This window comes from Anopheles gambiae, chromosome 2 (genome assembly GCF_943734735.2).
Source record: "Anopheles gambiae chromosome 2, idAnoGambNW_F1_1, whole genome shotgun sequence".
Taxonomy (NCBI): Eukaryota; Metazoa; Arthropoda; class Insecta; order Diptera; family Culicidae; genus Anopheles; species Anopheles gambiae.
In genome coordinates this window covers 72406778-72424047 of record NC_064601.1, presented here as the reverse complement: position 1 = coordinate 72424047, position 17270 = coordinate 72406778, and the positions used below count along the sequence as shown (strand labels likewise).

The 17270-nt window shown below is 42.5% G+C and overlaps 1 long non-coding RNA gene across 2 annotated transcripts; it reads right to left on the bottom strand.

Annotated features, from left to right (window-relative positions):
• Positions 1-2474: 2474 nt before the first annotated feature.
• LOC133391815 (uncharacterized) lies at positions 2475-16955 on the bottom strand. 2 transcript variants are annotated; one of them, XR_009765280.1, is made up of 4 exons: positions 16658-16955; positions 12193-12354; positions 12021-12122; positions 2475-3075 (listed from the first exon to the last, which is right to left on the bottom strand). It is a non-coding gene; the product is annotated as an uncharacterized LOC133391815 (long non-coding RNA). The 2 variants fall into 2 exon arrangements; XR_009765281.1 differs by lacking the exon at positions 12193-12354.
• Between the last annotated feature and the right edge of the window lie 315 nt (positions 16956-17270).

Sequence of the window (17270 nt, the reverse complement as noted above, 5' to 3'; positions counted from 1 at the left end):
GCCGTCTGCTAAACGAAGTCTATATTCAGTTTAGGTTGAGAGCTTGAGTCGTTTAGAACCCGTTTAGTGGTCGTTTAGTGGGTTTGTGGCACTAGGGTAATCTTCGCAGAATAAATAAGCGACGCAGAAGACGAACGTAACATCACTTTACGGTAGAAGATCCGTAGAAATCGGTATAAGATTTTCCTGATCTCACAGCGCTTCGAGTGAGCACTTAATCATTCCAGTTGAATAAAAGTTCTTCAAAACAGTTATCGATTGATCGAAATCACATTAAGGAAAACATAGGTAAAACAAATCGAACAGTACAATAAACGACTGTTACTTTGTATCGCATTCGCTCAATGCGTTGGCGACATAAATTTCGTAATTTATTTTAACGATTATCGTTAATTTTTAACGACTGTTAATTTTTAACTGCCGCTCTGGTGGTACAGTCGTCAACTCATACGACTAAACATCATGCCCGTTATGAGTACATGCTCCGAATTGACCGTGCCCCCATACGCAGGACTGTTTATCCTGCTATGTGTCAATCAATAAATCACCTAAAGGCAAACCCACAAGTGATACGGGGAGGCCTTGACCTAACACAGTTCTTTTGCAAAAGAAGAATTAATTTACCTACAGTGGATCGCCGTTTATCCGGGCTCATTGGGTCTCGACCTCGCCCGGATATGCGAATAACACGAATAATGAATCAAACGATACATTTGATGTCAAATTCTTGTTTTTTTTTTAAGTTTATTTCGTGTGTTTTTCCAATGAGAATACAGTGGAGCGCCGTTTACCCGGGCTTCTCAGGACTTGACTTCGCCCGGATAAGCGAATAACACGGATAATGAGTCAAACTATATATTTTATCACCAATTCCTGGTTATGTTTTGGAAATTTTTCTTATTTTTTGATAAAAATAACCCAGTTTTTATTAACTTCATATTTTTCGAACGAGAATATTTGAAATTTGCCATGAATTATAGTGTTTTTTGTTATGACAATGTGCTCTTATAACCACTTTTTCAAATATCCTCCTCACAACGCTATGTCACTTATATATTGAACTTCATTTCTCAACAGCACGGATAAACGGAAAGCCGGATAAAAGGTACCCGGATAAACGGCGCTCCACTGTATTTGAAATTTGTCATGTATTAAAGTGTTTTTTGTAATGTCAATCTGCTCAGATAGATTTTTTTTCTAATATCCTCAGAACACAATGCCTTCTTTGTATTGAACTGTCATTTCTAAACAGCACGGATAAACAGACGACCGAATAAAAGTTACCTTAATGAACAGCGCTCCACTATATTTCTTTAAGCTCTTTCACACCGGACGAATGTGACAATTCGCACGTTCGACAAACTTAGCTCGTTGCAAAATTAGTTAATGAAAAACAGGCCTTTCATGATGATCGCGCACCATGCAGGTATGAACACAACACGAACTTTGTCGATTACGCGTTCAAACCAAAACTGATTAACTTTATTTAAAAAAGGAATTTTAAAACTGTGTCGGTTAATGAAAATGTTTCAACACTAGTAAACAATGTTATTTAACATTTTTTAACGTTTTTTGTTAGATCACACGTCATTTCAACAGTCAAGATCGCGAGTGCGTCGAGAGTTCGTACCTATTTTGGAATATAGAGCCACAGCCGCACTGAGCTAAGTTCCTCGAACGCGCGAGTTGTTACATTCGTCCGATGTGAAAGAGCTCTTTTGCAATTCCGGATAATATCAGTCACTGCCTTCAGGCGTTCAGAAGATTTAGTGGCAGTGCACACATGCAATTTAACACAATATACCTAAACATTAACATAGGAAATATATTGTTTATGTAGGATGCCGATCAACACGTCGGATGAATCGCAACCCAACGGTCAAAAGCCGAAGATTTTATATTGACCTTTCGCTTTTTCTATCTGTCTCTCGCTCTAATTTGAGTGATTCTCCCTTCGTGAGTATCCACGAGCCCCCTCGTGTGGTTGTTGTTGTTAGAAGTTGAAACCGAAGCCCCCTCGTGCGCTGCCAAAATCAGCGAAGAACAAAATCGAGTGGCTCAGGCGAAAAAACGAAAAAAAAATGATGAACGAATATGCTGTGACAATAACACACATGCGCACACAAGGCGACACACGAAATCTGGTGCGATACCGGCTTTCAGTGGAGCAAGTACACACATGCACACATTTGGCCACACCAACGCTCTGTTCTAATGCAGGTAGTTTTCTGCTGTCCTCTGCTGTCGCAGGTAGTTTTCGGACTAACGGTTCCGGAGTCGGCTCCGACTTTTTCCCGGAGCCGGTTCCGCTCCGACAGCTCCGGAGCCGGCTCCGCTCCGACCGGCAGTCCAGTGAGGTTGGTCCTCCTGTGGTGTTTCAGCGATTGGTGGTCAGCGAATAATCCCCGGGAAAAATGGAGTTTTGTTTAATTTGAGGTAAGTAAAAGTGATTAAAATTATTGAAAGACATCCTCTTTTCTAATTAATATCATTTTTCTTCCATTTCATGTGTGTTTCACGGCGAACGGAGATAACAAAACCTGTGGCTGTGTCGTAGTGTTGGCGTATTGGGCCCGTACAATGTAGCAAAAGGAACTAGGCGCAACAGTGAGGAAGAGCAGAAAGTGTTGTGACGATTTTGTGATTTTATTCACTGTGTGAGTGTGGAAAGTGTGTTTTGAAATAATGTGCGTAAATGTGAAATTCAGTCCAGTGTTCGTAGTGCATGTGTTTTTGATTTTTGTGAAACATGTTAGATTAATGTTATTAATTTCAATAAATAGAATTGTTGTGATATAATTCTGTGCACTGTATCATTTTGGAAAGAAATCCTGGCAAAAAAAGGGGGAGGGGGCTAATTAAACGAAGGTTCATGCCGAACCCCGTTCGGGTTCGCTTCGGCTTCGGGTTACTTCGGAGGCTGAGACGTTTCGCCAACTCAGCTTCAAAGTCAGCTTCAATCTCAGCGGATCTCTGAGTGCTGGTGACCGGTGGGTGTTGTTAGAGATGGAACCCAAACCCCTTCGTGAGCTCTCCAAATCAGACGAAGAGCAAAACCGAGTTTTTTTTGCTTGGCTGAAACGAACGAGAGAAAAAGCGATGATGAAAAAAGTGTGCTATGAAAAAATCTCATCCTAACGAGCACGCGCCAACGTTTTAGCCATGAGAGTGTATGTGTGAGGTAGGTATATTTTGGATTGTAGTGCTGCTACGTTTCTGCTGTCAAATTTTTTGTCATTCTGTGGGGTTTACCAAGTGCCAAGTGCAAGTGTTCATCAATAAGTGTTAGACAAATGTGTTAGAAAAGTGCTAAAATGTCGCAAAATTGCAGCAAAAATGGGCATTTTTATGCAAAGTGCCGTATACTGATGGACAAGATCAAGATCGTACCAGGAAGCTCTCTAAGAGGCAAACAATGGGTTTGTCCCGCTGCCAAACCTGGGTAAGTAAAAAAGCAAGTGAGAGGTTATTTGTCAGTGCATACCATGTTATATTATTTATTATTATATAAAATGTGCAGTATAATTCAGTGCAAAATAATTCGGGGTAAAAGCGGTCGGACCGGTCTGGTGGTACAGTCGTCAAGTCATACAACTTCACAACATGTCCGTCATGGGTTCAAGTCCCGAATAGACCGTGCCCCCATACGTAGGACTGACTATCCTGTTACGGTAACAAAAAAAATCCCTGAAAGCCAATGCCACTTCACTAGTGGGTACAGCCAGGCCTTGATCGGCAGCGGTTGTAGTGCCAAAAGAAGAAGAAGAAGAATTCGGTGCATTGATTTAAGGGCACCAAAATAAAAATATCTATGTGCGAATCGGTGCAAGAAAAAAAAATATTATCATACCCGGGATATATGTGCGTGTGTCAAAAAGCCGCGGCGTGAAAAACGGAATGAGATAAAAAAATGTGCGAATCAATTACATTATATTTTGTATTTATAATCGTCCTACAATTTCCGTCAATTTCAGTGTTCAGTGTGGTAAATGTGTTAAGTGTTCAGTGAATGTGTAAAAATGTGTTTCTAAAGGGCGGTCCTGTGGTACAGTCGTCAATTCGCTCGACTTAACAACATGCCCGTAATGGGTTCAAGCCACGTATGGACCGTCCTTCCGTAGCCGGACTGACCATCCGGCTGCGTGGTACTAATTATGTATCAAAAACTTAAATAGTCCAGCATGACCGCGCAGGTCGCGGACGTCAAGTAAAATATGAAGAAGTGTTTCAAAACAAAAATTTGAAAAAAAATTGAAAAAACATTATTCATTTAATGTGGCCGCTAGTCGTGAAGAGCACGACCAATGAACATGCCCGTCATGGGTTTAAGGACCGCATGAGCCGAGCATCCTATAAGCAGGGCAGGGTTAGTTGTGTTGGACAAAAAAAAGATAAAAAAGGCTTAGATTAGTGGTTAAGAGCAGTAGCGCAGGGTAAGAAAAGTGGTTCAGACTGGCAAAACGGATAAGGTTTCCACAGGTTCACTATGACAAATGCCACAAGACCGGACGTGAATCGATTCTTTACTATCCGTACGAAACCAGAACTGACTATCCTGCTTCTCTTACCATAAATTCTCAAAAGCCTTTAACAAGCCATTGCGGTTGACACGATCCAAATGTAAATTAAAAACCGTGCGATCATGATCAAATACATTATTAGTTGCACTGGTCAATCGGGCAAAAATTTGGTCCGTTCCTATTATTGCAGGTAGCTATTGTTTTGTGGAGACGGGAAAACACCTAATCAACAATTCAAATGTCGGATCGAAAGCAGAAAACAAATATTCCATAATACAGCGTTCATCATAGAAACTATATTCGTACTATAATTCGAATAAATATTTTTTTTTAAATATCTACACACAGCAAGTGATTTGTTTCCTTATTAACAAAATCCGACATTTAAAAAGTTCGAAAGAAACGTTGTAATTGTTTTACATGTCTTTTATTTAATTATACTATTGATTATAAATTATCTTCCCAATCAAGACTTGTCGGATGACGAAACGGTTCCGGAAGTGCCGCAAGACCAATCTACGACATCAAGCACTGCCGGAACAAGTGCTGAAAACGTCGCGGATGATGCTGAAAACGACCACGGGGAAAATTATCCGAACGGGGAGGACAGCGACGATTTTTATCACGGCGCTTCCGATGAGAATGACTCTTATGAGATCTTTGACCATCTAAGTTTGTTGGATTGTCTTAGATTCTTTGCAATTAAGAGTCAGCTCCCTCGTTCGGTGGTCAATATGCTACTGGCGATCCTACGGAAGAAGGTAGATGCCACTCTTCCAAAAGATAGCCGGACTTTGGTGCGAACACCTCCCCGTGCTGCTGGCAGCATTTATAAAATCGGGGAGGTGACTTTTGGTACGGAGGATTATCGCCAGTTCTGACCAAGTATTTTCAGTAAGTATATTATGTTTTGAGTTATGTTTCAATTGCTACAAAAAAACTTATATTATTATTTATAGAAACATCGAACCCCGAGACGATCCTTTCAAGCTAGACGTATCGGTCGACGGGCTACCGCTACATAAGGGTGGGCCGACCCAGGACTGGCCTATTCTGGTGAAAGCGGTAGACTTGCCTAAGCTTCCACTCATGTTGGTGGCCGCATATAGTGGCCATACAAAGCCGGCAAGTGTGGCAGAATTTTTGCGGCCGCTAGTGATTTTAATATCATTCAGCGAGCTTGACCATCGGCGATAAAACGTTGCCGTTTCGGGTACGCAATTTTATCGCTGATACACCGGCTCGAGCGTTCATTTTAGGTAACGAAATAAATAACATTATCGTAAACCTTTTAGCTAAATACAATATATATTTTATTTTCAGCAACGACGAACCACAACGGTTACGACAGTTGTTTAAAGTGCACTTGCCATGGCGAGGGGTGTGAAGAGGGAAAAAAATTATTTTTGATTCCGTCGATGCTCCCCTTCGTACGGACGAAGGGTTTAGTGGTAAAGTCATATTGAACCATCATCAGGAGTGGCGTACACCTTTAGAATAATTAGACAATTTTTATTTAGTCGATAACGCTCCCACGTCGGAGCGTGAACACCTGTGTGACGAAGGGTGTACTCGTTTTATGCAACGGGGATTTATGTTCGGCAAATTTCCCCGTGATAAAAAGTGGACACCTCTCCAAATGGAAGCTGCGACTAATTTTTTAATGCAGACGAAGCTTCCTACTGAGATCCATCGATCATTTCGGCTTCTCAGATATCACGCCTTTTGGAAAGCTACCGAGTGGCGTAGCTATCTACATTATGCATCAGTTGTGGTTCTGAAGGACCTGGTAGATCCAATCGCCTATGGTCACTTCCTGCTCTACTTAAGTGCAGTGACAATTTTTTCGACCAAATTTCACCAGCACTTGTGGCTCCGTGCTCGAGATTATCTTCGCATATTTGTTAAGAAATTCGGCCAGGTCTACGGTCGAAAATATTTAACAATCAACATCCACCTTCTCGTTCACATTTATAAAGATGTTGAAAAATTTGGAGCGCTCGACGATTTTTCGGCCTACGCAACAGAAAATTTTTTGCAAAATTTTCCACGCTGGGTCCGAGCGGGCACGAAATGTGTGGAGCAAATTGCAAACAGATCAAGCGATCTAATGAGCCTTGATCTAGTTGCTACCCCGCCAGCTCCACAGTATCCGATGTTGAAGGCAAATGGTGTCGGTCTACATGTGACCGCCGATTTTGTCTTGCTGCCAAAATTTCAAGACCAATGGTTTTTGACCAAGGACAATGGCATAGTAAAATTTTTGAATGCGAAAACATCACGCTCGCACGATATCACCGTAGTTGGGATCCGGTTTTTAACCATGGCCGCGCTTTACGAGATCTCAGCAGAAGGCGGTGTTATTGCACCAATGTCTTCTGCTGAGATCCACGTTTACCAAACGATGGAAAACGCGCCGGCTGTGGTGGTGGTGGTTCCATGGACTGCAATCAGATGCAAAATGGTTGCAGTGAAGCAACCCACTCGTCCTCTTAATCTCCCTCCCATTGATCCTTCGCCGAACTCAACAACTCCTTCCGCCACAGCCTTTTTTCCTCTTCTCCACACCTTTATTCCTTATTAATTTCCTCGCTTACATAGAGAAAATTGCCTACTCGACACCCTCGAAGACGACGTGTGGTTGCACATGGTAAGTAAAAAAATCATGAAATTGCATTAAGAAGTTGGTCTAATGTTTCCTCTTACCTGGGGGGACCTTTTTAACAGCACTACGCGCAATGTTAGGATATGTTTACCGTGCTGGACACTGCGTATCCGTATCAGGCCTCCTCCAGGCGAGCTACCTTTTCCCCGTGATTAATGGAACAAAGCGGGTTGGGGTTTTGTGCGTGTGTTTTTTTAACACAATCAGATATAAATTGTGTTTTTTTTTTCTGTTGGCCTGTTATATGCAAGGCAAGCAATGGTGCATGCGGCTGACATGGCTCCTAGATTTTATTTTCGTTTTTTTTAATTATCTTGAATTTTTTATAGGTTAGTTAAAGTTTAGTTTGAATTTTCCTTTCTTTAGGTTGAGTAAGTAGGTTTAAGATGTAATTTTACGTTGACATTTAAGCTTACTTAGAACTTTTTAGTAGTAGTAGTAGTCTTAACGATACCATTGTAGTGTGAATTTAGATTTGATTGATTGAACTATTTGTATATCTCTAGTACCATAATTGGTTGCCAGTGTAAAGGATTTTTTTCTTCTATTTGGCGGAACGATCAGCACGTTCCTTTTATTGTACATGGCATAACACGGCTTACGAGGCTTATAAAGTACAACGCAGTCAGTCTTTGCTACGAGTAGGTCAGTCCATACGGGGCTTGAACCATAGAATAATGTGTTGTAAAATATTGCCAATGAATTTGTTTTGCTATTTCATTCAGCACCATGTTTTTTTTGGTAAACATACCTTTCCACGTCATCTAAATTCGTTCATTTTTGCTTAACCATGACAAAGAACCATAGTTTAGTCGAAGTAAGGTTTTAACCTTACTCAATTTGTATAACATATATAACATAAAATATAAAATACACACAAAACTTAGGAATTCTCTTGCGTAGATCAAACTAGAGAGCATTTAGTTATGTAAAGTTGATTACTACACACGGATGGCTGATGATAAAGCTTTTTATAGGAAGTATATATTGTGCAATTTGAGCACAAAATATAACCAACTGCATTTCATATAATGTGCATATAACTTAAATGGCTAATTGCCCTGAGGCCAGGATATGTAACATGACAAAGCCTCAGTTATATTACTATGTACCCAACATCAACTTTTGCGTTAAACCGTGTAATCGACATAACAATAGTAAAAATAGCAATGTAGATTATAAAAACTTTTTTGAGCATCACATCCGCAAACGACGTTAGCAAACAGGCAAGGCAAACACTTCACAAAAAGGTAAGTTAATTGGTAAGATATGATTGTTACCATTGCTAAAGTTATTATTTGAAATTTACAGAACACAAAATGCACAGGCACAATGCTCCCGTCAGACACACTAAACTATGTATATCAATTCTACAACAAGATGGTATACTATTTGGTGGAACCACACAAGCAGGACCTTCGCATCGTTGCAACACGCGAACTCATCAAGGTAAGAAAACATTATATGCATTAGTTTTACGCACTGCATTAGTGCAACGTTTTATGGTAATTGTTTTTCATCATTTAGTCTAGTGCATAGTCAATGATGGACACAATGTTAGTGAAATTCCCATTTTTTCAATTAATGTTTATTTTCATTTTAATTCAAGAGCTGCTCAAAAGCGATGATGCCGCAAAGAAGACAAAGCGAAGGAAAAAAGCAAAGAAAAACAAAATTGAACATCGATTATCACTCAGGTGGACTGAAGGAAGTGCAGTGAATCACTATGAAGGTAATTTAATTATTCTTTTTATTTCGTTTACAAACAACACTCTTTCGCATATTCTTGCAAGCAAGGCGGCTCTTGGAATTAAGCAATTTTGATTTTAAAAATAATTGCGCCCTTTTCAACGTTACAGTTTCATTTGAAGTTCGACCAACGGCCATTAGAAGGTGATGGACATGTTTGTACCGGTACATAGGAATCTTCGGACCATTTGCTCCTCCGCCCAGCCAACTGCACATGCAAAGGAAGAGGGCGCTAAACAGCTTAAACACTGCTTCGTGCATTCGATTGTCTGGAGTATTCGAAGTAAGAGAATTCGATATTCTTCTAGCAGTAGCGATAAATACATTTTTGTCGCTCAACATACTTTCAAAATTGTCTAAAGCTTCTATGTTTTCTATTTCAGCCGGTCTAGGTGTTTCATCAACTTCATCTATTGTAAAACAATTTGAAGTACTCGCCGGGCAATTTGGACAGGTAAAAGAGCTATTCAAAACATTCTTCTGGATAATAGCTTTCGTTAACTTATACAAATGCTTGTTTTGCTCTTGTAATTGATTTAACAATGTGTCCAGCTGTGTGCAGCATGTACTACAAATTACTCTTTCTTCCGCACATCCACTAGGAGCACCGGTTCTGTGGTGCAACTCTATTGAGGATGTTGCTGACGGTAGCTGGAGCGGTGCTTCAACCGGATGAGAATCCTGTATGGCCTCAATACACGGATCAATCGAGGATATTTCGACAGTGGCCAATGGAGATGGTTGACGTTCAGCAACGCTGGGTGCAATCTCCGTGCGGTTGCTTTCCACAGCAGCTGTTATGGAAACGCCATCGAAAAAGGCTAGCGGAGGAGCCTCACGGACGTCAACGCTAGAAACTGTCTCCGTGGGATGTTTTTCCACAGCTCTCTGCCGATTTTCAGCTACATCAATTGTCAACGGAGATGGTTCACGGACGTTAATGCTGGACACCGGTACCACCGTGCAGTTATTAACAGATTGTGGTGTTCCACTGTCAATAAAGGCCAGCACAGATGGCTCACGGGTGACAACGCTGGGTACGTCAAGCATGTTACGCTTTTGCACAACAGATTTCTGTGAAACATCGCCAAAATAGGCCAAGGGAGGCGGCTCAGTAACATCACGGGCCTCCTTTTTCGTTCGCGGCATTTTCGATCCTGCTTCCAATACGTTGAAAGACGTCGAGGGTGGCCGGGACGAGTTGTACAGCGTTAGATCTTTAGACGGTTTATCACTGACTTGCCGTTTTGATAAACCCTATTAAAAAATATTAACGGTGGTGGATTTTCATTCAAGCTACTTTGTATTTTGACTTTGCAACTGCATCACACAAAATAAGTTTGTAATTGAACTGCTTGGATACAAATGCTGCTTGCTTGTACCAATACTAACTCACTAATATTCATGTAGTAATACAGTTTAGCTATCAATACTAATAACAGCTCATTATTGCTCATCAATATTAATCCCGCTTGTGCTGTTAACAATAAAAGCACGTGTAAGGTATATGTGTGTGGTATGTGTGTGATTTTATTTCAGATCGGAAGAGCACGAGATCACCAAAAACTCTTATTGAGAGATTTTTTTGTGATCTGCTCTCTTAAAACAGATTGAGAGAATACCTAGGGGACAAAACCAGCACGCTTTCTCGTTCTGCCAACCTGATAGAGCGGGCTCTCTATACAACGTTTGCGGATCGAGAGAGAGAGTGTTGGTTGTTCCCTACCCTACAGACAAAGAGAGCGAAATTTACAGGCGAGGGGCATGTAGAAACAGGGGGAAGGGGTTCGGTCGATTTTGTATTGGCCGCCATAGTCGAGGCGCAGTGATTTTTTTCCGAATTGAGAGTGAGCGCGCGCAGCGCTCTCTCGCATGCCTTCAAATTACACGGGGCGCTCTCGCGATACAAAACAGCTGATCAGCTGATACCCCTCCCTCCCGTTTTTTTCCTCTCGCGCTGCGCTGGATGCGCGGATCAGCTGTTCTTGCTCTCTCGCGTTTCTTTCGGTTTGCACTGCGCTGTTGCCGCACTTGCGCGCTGCGCTGAACACCCCCTCCCGTGCGTTCTTTTCGGTTTGCGCTGCGCTGTTGCCGCACTTTGCGCGTAGCGCTGGACAACCCCTCCCCCCGTTTCTTTCGTTACGCGTTGTGCGCTGTGCGCTTTCGTTCACTTTGATTTGCAGCGTAATAAAATCGCATGCATCGAAATAAAACTTAAACACATCAAACTCGTTTGATATTTTAACACTTTATTGAAACTTAAGGCACAGTTCCACACATCGCTTACCACAATCTTGTCACAAAACCACACATATTTTTTATTATAAATAATTAAAAAAATCGTCACTTCAAGCACCCGCCTTACTGCCTGTATGTTGTGTATGTTGAATACTGTAAAAAAAGCATTGAAATAAAGCAGCATAATTTACATATTCATGTTGAATTATGAAAGATTAACGCTGCTTTATTTCAATGCGCACAACACTTCAACACTTGAAAATACGACCGAGGCCGTAATAATGTGAATTGAAATAAATAACACTTCAACACTTCACTTCAAATTACATCGAGCGCCCGGGACTTAGGCTAAAACGCGCGCTGCCTCACGCTGCGAAGACTTGAACTGTACTGACGATTTTGTGTGGTAGCAAGAAAGGGAACGCACGAGGAACACTCGCTGCACTAGTGCGAGCGAGACACCGACACCAGCAAGCCGCTGCGAGAAAACCAAACTGAGCGCGCTGGCTGAAAGTGAACGCACACATTCACACATGTGTGATTGTGTGAGTGCAAAAACTGTGTAGAAAGCAAAACACGCTCTCGCCGCCGCGTAATTCCGCGTATTTCCAACCGTCTCCCCCTGCTTCTACATGCCCCTCGCCTGAAAGACGCACACTTTTACATTCTCATTGCTAGTAGGGCCCCGCCCCTCGAACGGTTTTGCTTCGGCTTCGAGTTATTTCGGGTGCTGAGACATCCCAAGTAGCCACCGAAGCTTTTTTCTCCCAGTTTCAACTTCCTCATGACCAAAAACTGCCTTCTTTACACCAAAATTTACACTTGATTTAAAGATGTGACAAACTTACCTTTCTGCTCGAGGATCAATTGAACCTTGAACTCATGTGCACACAGTGTCGCAATTTGAAGAGGTTTGGAGAACAGCTAGCGAGAGCAGCACACATCTGAAACTTGTAAAGTGCAATGTTTTAATTAGAATAAATGTCACATAGCACTAGACACTTAGAAAAGGACACTTACCGAAACAATTAGATGATAAAAATTCGTCCTCCGATAAAGCAAAAAGAACACCGCGGATGGTGCAGTACGGGAAAGTGTTTTACGCAGGAAAAATAGTTCACGCAGCACACAAACACACACTCTCATGTCCACGGTTCAGAGCACACTGAAGTCGCTCTTTGGCTTGGATGGAAAAGAGCAAACACCCAGATGAGTGCGATGGAAGAAAATGACTTGTGTTTAACAGGGATGGGTAGAATCAAACACACGAAGTGTGCAGGAGAATTCTCTTCGTGTGGCAAGAGAGAATTGACTAACACCCTGATGAGCGAGAACGCAACAAACGTTGTAGAATGTAGAAATGGGATAGGAATAGAGAGCGAAGGCAGTTTTTGGACATGAGAGGGTTGAAACTGGGAGAAAAAAGCTTCGGTTGCTACTTGGGTTCTCTCTTACCACACGAAGAGAATTCTCCTGCACACTTCGTGTGTTTGATTCTACCCATCCCTGTTAAACACAAGTCATTTTCTTCCATCGCACTCATCTGGGTGTTTGCTCTTTTCCATCCAAGCCTAAGAGCGACTTCAGTGTGCTCTGAACCGTGGACATGGGAGTGTGTGTTTGTGTGCAGCGTGAACTATTTTTCCGGCGTAAAACACTTACCCACACTGCACCATCCACGGTGTTCTTTTTGCTTTATCGGAGGACGAATTTTTATCATCTAATTGTTTCGATAAGTGTCCTTATCTAAGTGTCTAGTGCTATGTGACATTTATTCTAATTAAAACATTGCACTTTACAAGTTTCAGATGTGTGCTGTTACCGCTAGCTGTTCTCCAAACCTCTTCAAATTGCGACACTGTGTGTGTGCACAGGCTTTCAAGGTTCAATTGATCCTCGAGCACAAAGGTAAGTTAGTCACATATTTAAATCAAGTGTAATCTTTTTAACCAAATGTGTCTATTAATTGTGTATTTTCATCAACAGCCTTCATACAACACCGCGGTTGAGGCGCACCAAATCTGATGACATCTTTCCTGAACCAAGCAGGCTGAACACGCGCACCACCACGGGCTCCAGCGCGGTGTGAAGAGGGAAGAAGAAAGGACATAATTGGAAACAGCCGCGCCAGGTTTCCAACCACCGTGTGTGTGTATGTAAGTCTGTGAGAACACATGTGTGAATCCTCTTGTGGGAACTGCAAAAAGAAGAGAAGAAAGAGTGTGAAGCAGCTAGACTGCTGAAGCCAAATCAAGAGAGTGATTTCTCATTTCAATCCGAAAAACAGGGAGAGAGTGATGACATGCGAGAGAGAATAACGGGGCGACTATGGGCTTCGAACGACGAGATCCGTTCGCCGCGGTTGTCAGAAGGCGCTCACTTGGCGCTCAGTTTTAAAATAACGTACCATTGAGAGCCTGTAAGAACCACGCTAACAATGAGACCCCAAATTTTGAGTGATTCAGGCCGAGGGGTATGAGGAAGCTTGAGGAAGCAAGGAGAAACGCGCTGCGGTGAGAGTTTGCATTCTGTTTTACACGCGCGCTTCACTAACACCAATACAAATACCGTGCTTTGACGAGCGGTCTGTGAATGTGTGTCTTCTTTCAGCGAGCTCACCAACTTGGATCTGCTCGTCACATCGTGTTGTCTCGCTTATACTACAGCATCGAACCATCGCTCCGTATGTCCCCCCTCCTACGCGTACAAAACCACCAATACAGCGCGACGCTTTGCCGGAGATGGTTGTGCGCGTTTTGTTCTAAGTCCCGCGCGCAGTGTTTGTGCGTTGGTGCGCATTTCGTTCAAAGTCTCGTGCGCCGGTGTGTTTTGATAAAGTGTGAAGTGAACAGTGTGTACAGACGCACATGCAGTGCGTGGATCGACAGGTAAGAATTTGCTGAACAGAGGCAACGCAGATTGTCGACAAGTTTCCCGCAGCTTGGCTCGACCCGGTACTTTACAGTATGACGCCATTCGTGAGTATGAAGAATTCTAAATGCCCGTCCGGCAAAATGAGTGTATTTTTTGAGTGATTTGAGTACCGTCCCCCGTTAGCAGTTACTCTTGGAGGAATGAGTTACACCCTCGCGCGAGCCCTCCCCCTCCCCACCCGCAACACATGGTGCGCTCTGCAGTTCTCAATGTGTTTGTGTTCTTTCCAGTCATGCTACGAACACATCTAAAGATAGTTGTTTCTTTCGTTTCTCGTTTTCTTTCATGCATAGACACGGTCGCAAATACGCACTTATTCTAACAACAAACACAAAAACGGTCATTTTTGGTTACATAAACACTTTATTGAAACATAAATTACACTTTCACAACACATTTAGAATCCTTCATACTCACGAATGGCGTCATACTGCAAAGTACCGGGTCGAGCCAGGCTGCGGGAAACTTGTCGACAATCTGCGTTGACTCTGTTCAGCAAATTCTTACCTGTCGATCCACGCACTGCATGTGCGTCTGTACACACTGTTCACTTCACACTTTATCAAAACACACCGGCGCACGAGACTTATAACGAAATGCGCATCAACGCACAAACACTGCGCGCGGGACTTAGAACAAAACACGCACAACCATCTCCGGCAAAGCGTCGCGCTGTACTGGTGGTTTTGTACGAGTAGGAGGGGGGGACATACGGAGCGATGGTTCGATGCTGTAGTGTAAGCGAGACAACACGATGTGACGAGCAGATCCAAGTTGGTGAGCTCGCTGAAAGAAGACACACACACATTCACAGACGGCTCGTCAAAGCACGGTATTTGTATTGGTGTTAGTGAAGCGCGCGTGTAAAACAGAATGCGAACTCTCATCGCAGCGCGTTTCTCCGTGCTTCCTCAAGCTTCCTCATACCCCTCGGCCTGAATCACTCAAAATTTGGGGTCTCATTGTTTGCGTGGTGTGTTGTGAAAGTGTAATTTATGTTTCAATTAAGTGTTTAATGTAACCAAAAATGACCGTGTTTGTGTTTGTTGTTAGAATAAGTGCGTATTGGCGATCGTGGCAATGCATGAAAGAAAACGAGAAACGAAAGAAACAAATATCTTTGGATGTGTTGGTAGCATGATTGGAAAGAACACAACACATTGAGAATTGCAAAGCGCACCGTGCGTTACGGGTGGGGAGGGGGAGGGCTCGCGCGAGGGTGTAACTCATTCCTCCAAGAGTAACTGCTAACGGGGGACGGTACTCAAATCACTCAAAAAATACACTCATTTTGCCGGACGGGACTGTGGCTGGAATTATTGAATCCGTTCGTAGCGGCGGCGTACGTCCCGACACTCATTTTCCTAAAGTACTAGATGGTTGCTACAGTTATTCACCGCGGCGTTGTATGACCGGGCTCAAGAAATGTGTAGCCATCCCTAGAATTTCATATGAGTGCCGTACGTTCCCGCTACGATCGGATTCAATAATACCAGCCATGTATTTCGACAGCGTCACTCAAATAACTCAAAAAATACACTCATTTTGCCGGACGGGAAGCGCGTGAAAGAATGAGTTCTACCTGCCGGGGTCGAACGTTCCCGTTTGTTTGGGGAGATATCCCTGAGGTTTTGCGCTCATGAGCCTCGAACAGATTTCGTCGTTCGAAGCCGGTACTCGCCCCGTAAAACTAGAAACACGAGAGAGGGCCACACGAAGCGCTTTCGGGGTTTTTCGCCTTCGCGCACATTTTGCTTTATGCGCGCGAAAAAGTGAGCCTTGATGAGCGCGATGGCTCCCATACAAAGGCCTTCGGCTTTGCTATCTGGGATTTCGCCAACTCAGCTTCAAAGTCAGCTTCAATCTCAGCGGATCTCTGAGTGCTGGTGACCGGTGGGTTCTTATTCAAGCGCTTATTCAAGGGATCTCTGAGCTGGTGACCGTTGGGAAAGTACAATGCGGTAATGCATTAAAAATATCACATACAAATTAACAGTGCCATTTTGACACCCTCACAAGGTACCTTCGAAGGATGGTTTGCAGAACATTTTTCACCACGAATTGTATCGTAATATCGGACATAAATATGATAACTTATGATATACTAATGAAGCGACGCGGTTAATGTATTCATAAGACAGCTTAAAACGAATGCCACACTTTTTCGCGAACGCACCTCTGAGTTTCAGTTATTTTGTTTCAGTTGATGGTGTTAACAAATAAATCAATGGTTAAATAATACAATTGCAGAAGAAGAGGCATTTTTCTTTACTTGTTTCAACGATATTCAAATTTACATCAACCAACGAATTCATTTCCATTCGATATTTTCCTTGAGACATTGTCAGATTTCATAAACCGCATCTTGCATTTTGCGTTACATGCTGTATACGAAACAAAGTACACTCTAGTCTTTTACTTACATTAATGGAACAAACAATGATCCAACATCTATTTTACATGCACTGAGTAACTGTAGCGATATTGATATACTTTCAGCATGATTAAAAACTAAAAACGTAATTGACCAAACAGTTAGTAGAAAATTTACCTGTTGTGATTTCCTAATTCTTACCACTTCACGAAAAAAAGCGTCGCTTCGCCATTCTCACTCAAAAACGCACCATGATATGCAAAAAGACAGTTTATTAGAAAACAGCTTTTGTGTCTTTCTCAATCAACAAAACGGGATACGTTTACTAATACAAGTCCTTTTGCTTTACTTTTGCACCCACTTCAATTACTTAGTTAAATGCAACTTCTAGCGTCAAACAAATGGCAAAATGTACAATTCATCAAGGTAATGCGAAATGACCGTGCTGCCAGCTAGATCAACACATATTCTAGATAATCCCGCTCAAGGTGTATGAATATGACAAGGTGAAGTTATTCAGAGCAAATTCATATCCCGCTAAACAAATTCGAAGAGCCTGCAGGCTCGCATGAGGCCCGTTAAACATTCCCCTAAGACCTAAGGCCCGTGTCTGTGCTCCATCGGATGCGATTTTATCGGAAGGCATGTCAAAATGTTATATGGGATTTGACAGATAACGTCGGACGTGCGATTTCGTCGTACGACGGAATCAAAAATTTTTCATTTCGTCGGACGCCGCATCCGATTTTATCTGTCAAACTAAATGTGTGGTGTTTTGTAGGAACAATCT